This window comes from Chlorocebus sabaeus, chromosome 25, assembly GCF_047675955.1.
Source record: "Chlorocebus sabaeus isolate Y175 chromosome 25, mChlSab1.0.hap1, whole genome shotgun sequence".
Classification (NCBI taxonomy): Eukaryota; Metazoa; Chordata; class Mammalia; order Primates; family Cercopithecidae; genus Chlorocebus; species Chlorocebus sabaeus.
Window position 1 is genome coordinate 78,675,102 of NC_132928.1, and position 6,000 is coordinate 78,681,101.

A 6,000-nucleotide genomic window follows, 5' to 3' on the forward strand; every position below is an offset into this window, starting at 1 on the left:
TTTTTGTATTTTTAGTAGAGATGGGGTTTCACCGTGTTAGCCAGGATGGTCTCGATCTCCTGACCTTGTGATCCGCCCACCTTAGCCTCCCAAAGTGCTGGGATTACAGGCGTGAGCCACCGCGCCCGGCCAGAATGTATTCTTAAGAGATGTAACAAAGTATGTGAGGCTGCCTAACAAGCTGTGTCAAAGTGGTAGGATAAATTCCAGGACCTCTGAAGGCCTAGTCTCATCTGATACATATTTTTCATTAGCCTCTTTCTCTTATATGGCAGATGGGTTTGGAGTTGCAGTTCAGACGGCAGAAGAGGGCTCAAATCGTTTCCTCTGCGGGAGAATGATGATCTTTAGTGTTGTTTTTTCTTTTTTTTAGAAACAGGCTCTGGCTCTGTCATCCTGGCTGGAGTGTAGCGGCATGATCACGGCTCATTACAGCCTTGACCTCCTGGGCTCAAGCATTCCTCACTCCTTGGCCTCTTAAAGTACTGAGATTACAGGTGTGGGCCACCTCGCCCTGCCCCACGGCAACCACGAGAGATTTGGTGAGCTCGACTGTCATGTTTTGCAAATCCATATTGGAAGAAACAGTCTGTGACGGGTGACAGCATTTTTTACAAAAGGACATGTCTTTCCTGTTGTTAACATGACGTCATCGTTTGTTTCCCTCACTTTTTCACGGTTACTAGTTTTCTCTTCTCAGGGAAATATCAATGGTTTAATTGTAGTTTTCTAATTTGACAGCAGGTAATCTTCCTTCCTGAAGCTGCCTTTTCACTGTAGATGATTTTGTCAGACTAACAAATTTTACTTTTTTGAACGTTTGTAGGTATTTATTTTTCTAGGTATTTATTTCCAAATGAAATTACGCTAGTTTAATTTTGCTTAGGATGAGATACTATTTATATTTCTCTTCCAAAGCTTTGAAACAGAGTATGACATAACGGGCTTTATAAAAGGAATATATTTAATAGCAAATTAGATTTAACTATCAAATCTGTTTCTGGGGAAAAAAAAAGAAATCTGGTAATGGTTTGATTTCACCAAACTACTTTGTATATTTTGATTTTCTCTAAAAAATCCTATTTCCTGAAGCTTAAGCTTTTCAAGTTTTTTTCCTCCATTTAATTGAAACCACTATTTTCAAGGGAAATGGAATTAAAAAAAGATATTTTCTCACTCAGTGGAAACTTGCATTATGTGAGTAACACAGATTATCTACTGATACAATTTTATGCTTATTTTTAGTATGTGTGATTTTTTTTTGAAGCCATAGCATCCCCAAATCCCACCTTTCTTAAAGCAGAGATAATAAGAAATTCATTCAGTCTTTTTTTTTTTTTTTTTTTTTCAGACGGAGTTTCACCCTTGTTGCCCAGGCTGGAGTGCAGTGGCACCATCTAGGCTCACTGCAATCTCCGCCTCCTGGGTTCAAGTGATTCTCCTGCCTCAGCCTCCTGAGTAGCTGGGATTACAGGCGCATGCCACCAAGCTTGGCTAATTTTTGTATTTTTAGTAGAGACGGGGTTTCACCATGTTGGCCAAGCTGGTCTTGAACTCCTGACCTCAGATGATCTGCCCACCTTGGCCTACCAAAGTGCTGGGATTACAGGTGTGAGTCACCCTGCCCGGCCTATTTTTTGTTTTTTGTTTTTTGTTTTTTTCCCTGAGACAGAGTTTCACTCTTATTGCCCAGGCTGGAGTGCAACGGCGTAAGCCACAGTGCCTGGTCCAGTCTTTGCTTCTGATCTCCCACTTTTGCTCATCGCCAGTTGAGACAGCTATTTCCCTTCTTGCTACACACCCGATGGCCTCAGGCAGCATGGCTGGGCAGTGGAACCTACAATTTCTTCCTCTGCTTTTCCAGCAGCTAGTATCTGCTTACCCTGTGAAGACTGGCTCAAAAAATCTCACAAGACTTCTTTTCTCACCAGGCAGAACGATTCACTCGTTATTTCCTGATAAACAACCATAACATCAGCTACTATTTACAGAGTGCTCAGCACACACCAGCAATTGAAGAAGTGGATAATAATGTTTGATGTTCACCCTCTAATGGTCAAACGCAACATATTTGTTAAATATATTTACAATGGAACTATTTATGTCTGGATCTGTTTCCCCTAATAGATTTTGAACTCCATGTTATCAGGGATGATATTTAATTCAAGGTTTTATACTTTGTTCCACTACATTGATATACTATCTATTTTATATACTTACCAAATATTAATTAAGTTTAGCTGTCATTATAAAACATACAGCAATTAAGTATTGAGATATTATCCTTTCAAAGTAGGGAAATTCATTCATAAGTCCAAGACAGATTGATTCAGCTTCACACATTTATAATGTAGTAAATATTGGGTTCCATTGTTTCATTGAAGAATGTTTGACACTTTTGTGGCTCATACTTTCAGGAAATATAGTTGAGCACTGAACTAGGTGCTAGGCCCTGTTTTAGGAGCAAGAGAAACAGAGCGGAAGAACTCTTTGACTTCATGGATTTTACGTTCTACTGAGCATCAAGGCCAGGCACGGTGGTTCAGACCTGTAATTCCAGCACTTTGGGAGGCCAAGGCAGGAGGATTGCTTAAGCCAAGGAGTTTGAGACCAGCCTGGGCAAGATAGTGAGATTCCATCTCTACAAAAAGTTAAAAAAATAAAATTTAGCTGGGCTCAGTTGCGTGCACCTACAGTCCCAGCTACTAGGGAGGCTGAGGTGGGAGGATTGCTTGAGCCAGTAAAGTGGAGGCTGCAATGAGCCAAGATTGTGCCACTGCACTCCAGCCTGGGAGACAGAGCGAGATCCTGTTTCCAAATAAATAAATAAATAAATAGTCTAATAATAAACAATTGGACAATAAATAAATTCGATAGCATATGATAGTTCTTGTAGAGAAAAATAAAACAGGGAAAGAAGGAAACTAAATGCAAGGGGCAGACGGCAGGGGCCTGCTTTACAGCAGACAAGGAAGGCCTCACTGATAAGGGGGATAACTGAGTAGAAGCGTAGAGGGGCAGCTGTCCTAGTATCTGAGGGCAACTGTTCCAGGCATAAGCACTGCGACAGTCGTAAGGTGAGAATATGCCTTCTGAGAAGGAGGAAGGAGAGAAGAGGATGAAACTGCCTTTGCAAAACTAAGACAGTAAGAGAAATCTGACATAGTTGTCTATCTTGCTTCAAACCTCTAAGCTGTCCTTGGTCAGGGTGTAGGCCAAGCTAACTGTGGGAAGAATTTAGTTTATAGCTTAACCTTAAAGTAAGGATGATGATAGCTCTTCCCCAAACTAAACTGCCTTTGTAAAACTAATCAAAGACCAGGAGATTAGGATTATGGGTGGAATCTAAATTCTGCTAAAACTCAGACATAGTTTTTTTGTTTTGTTTTGTTTTTTGACGGAGTCTCACTTTGTCACCAGGCTGGAGTGCAGTGGCATGACCTCAACTCACTGCAACCTCCTGCCTCAGCCTCCTGAGTAGCTGGGATTAAGGGTGCATGCCACCATGCCCAGCTAATTTTTTTTTTTTTTTGTATTTGTAGTAGAGACAGGATTTTGCCATGTTGGTCAGGCTGGTTTCGAACTCCTGACCTCATGATCGGCCAGCCTTGGCCTCCCAAAGTGCTGGGATTACAGGTGTGAGCCACCACCCCTGGCCAATGAAGGCATAGTTTTGTAATCCCTTACTGCTCAGGAGTCATGTGGCCAGAAGTCACAAGACTTGTGATGCCTCCAATTGTTCCTGTAGATAACATCACTGTTGTAGAACCTAAGGTTGGTCTTTCGAGATGTGTTTCAGACTTTTGCATTCTAGCAACTGATAGACTCCACCCAGACCCTTGACTGATGACTCAACCAGTCCTGTGGACTCCCCAACCAGAGGTGGACTCAGTGCACGAGGGCCATTTCCCACACCCTGACAATTCCATCTCCAACCAATCAACAGCACCCATTCCTTTGTCCCCTGCCCACTAAACTATCCTTCAAAACATGTAACCTCCGGGAGACTGATTTGGGTAGTAACGCCATTTCTAACAAAGCCAGCTTCATTCCAATTAAACTCTTTCTTTACTGAAATACCATGGTCTTTGGTGAACTGGTTTTGTCTGTGTAGCAGGCAGGAAGAACCCATCAGGCAATTACAAGGTACAGAACAGTGGTTGCTGAGATCAGAGAGGACAGAGGCAAATCCCATAGAGATTTCTGATAGAATGTGAAGATGGAGAGATGTGAACAGGGCAAAGATAGCATGCTCCGACACTTTTTAAAAGAATCACCTTGGAAGGTGTCTGGAGAACAGATTGAAGCAGAAGGAGGAATAAGTTGGGAGATCACATAGGAAGCTCATGCAATCTTCCCGGGGAGAGAAACAGATGCCTGCAGTGGGGAATTGGACTGGAGATGGTGAGAAGTGGTCCAATTCTGAGTTTGTTTTGGAATTTGAGTCAATAGGATTTAGGATATATTGGAGAGTATGGACTGGGTGCGAAAAGGAGGAAGCAAAGATGACTCCAAACTTCTGGCCTTTGAATGCTGGTATTGCAATGTACTGAGATGGAGAAGACTGCAGAAGAAGGAGGCAGCCTGCGGGGAGAGTTGTCAAGGTCATAAGCCCAAGGCTGACCAAGGTCAAGGCCTTGATTTGGCTGATCTTACTGGTAAAGATATGATGAGACACTTTTGCACAGCTTACTAAATACATAGGTAGTGAACAGAGGAGTAAGTGACAGAGACCAGTTCCCTCTCTGGTTCTTGTCTCACACACCAAAATAACAATCTGAAACAAAAAGGGCTGGGCGATGGCAGCAGGAATGCTGCCTCCTTGTTGCTGAGGAGCCAATTCTTGACTACAGTACAGTGGCCTCTGCAGCTGTCTTCTGAGGGTGGTTGGCAGGACATTCTACATTTCATCAGAACTAGAGAGCCGATGAGAACTTATCTCCTGGTAGCATCCAAGGGAAGGCAAGGAGGCAAGTGAGGGATGGTCTCATAGCTATAACTTGTAGACCTTCCATCCTCGTGTGTTCTGGGGAAATCACGAGGCATCTGCCAAAACTCAGATTTAGCTGTGGTTCAAACCTTCGCCTACATGATGGATTCTGATAAGCGCAACATCAACGTGGTGCAGGTGTTGCCCTGTGGGAATCAAGAGTATGGGTTTGGATATGTTAGACATCCACATAGATGGTTGAGATTGGGATTTAGGGCTGGGAGTCTGGGGAGTTTAACCAGGAATTCATATATTTGATTGTTATTGGATATACATTTTTTTTTTTAAGAGATGGGGCCTCGCTATGCTGTCCAGGGTATACTTGGAACTGCTGGGCACAAGCAATCCTCCCACCTCAGCCTCCTGAGTAGCTAGAACTACAGGCACACACCACCACGTGCAGCTCGAATATACACTTCAAATGAACACCAGGAAACTTGGCTGGGCTTAGCGACTCATGCCTGTAATCCCAGCACTTTAGGAGGCCAAGGCAGGAGGATTTCTTGAGCCTAGAAGTTTGAGACCAGACTGGACAACATAGCAAGTCCCTGTCTTTACAGAAAAAATTATAAAAAGATTAGCCAGATGTGGTGGCATGTGCCTGTGGTCCCAGCTACTCAGGAGGCTGAGGTGGGAGGATTGCTTGAGGGCAGATGGTTGAGGCTGCAGTGGGCCATGATGCTGCCTCTGCACTCCAGCCTGGGCAACAGAGCAAGACACCGTCTGAAAAGAAAAAGCAGAAAAGAAAAGAGAAAAGAAAAGAAAAAAGCGAGGAAACTTGATGAAGTAGATCACTTAGAATGAAACAAAGAGAAGAGAAGAAGTGCTCAGTTCAAGGTTATTCACTAATTTTTTTTTTTTTTTTTTTTTTTTGAGACAGAGTCTCACTCTGTTGTCACCAGGCTGGAATAGAGTGGCATGATACATTTACTTTCCTTATCAATGGATATAAAATAGGGTAAGATTCAAGCTGCCTTGATTCTGCAAATCTTAAATATTAGCTAGCAAAA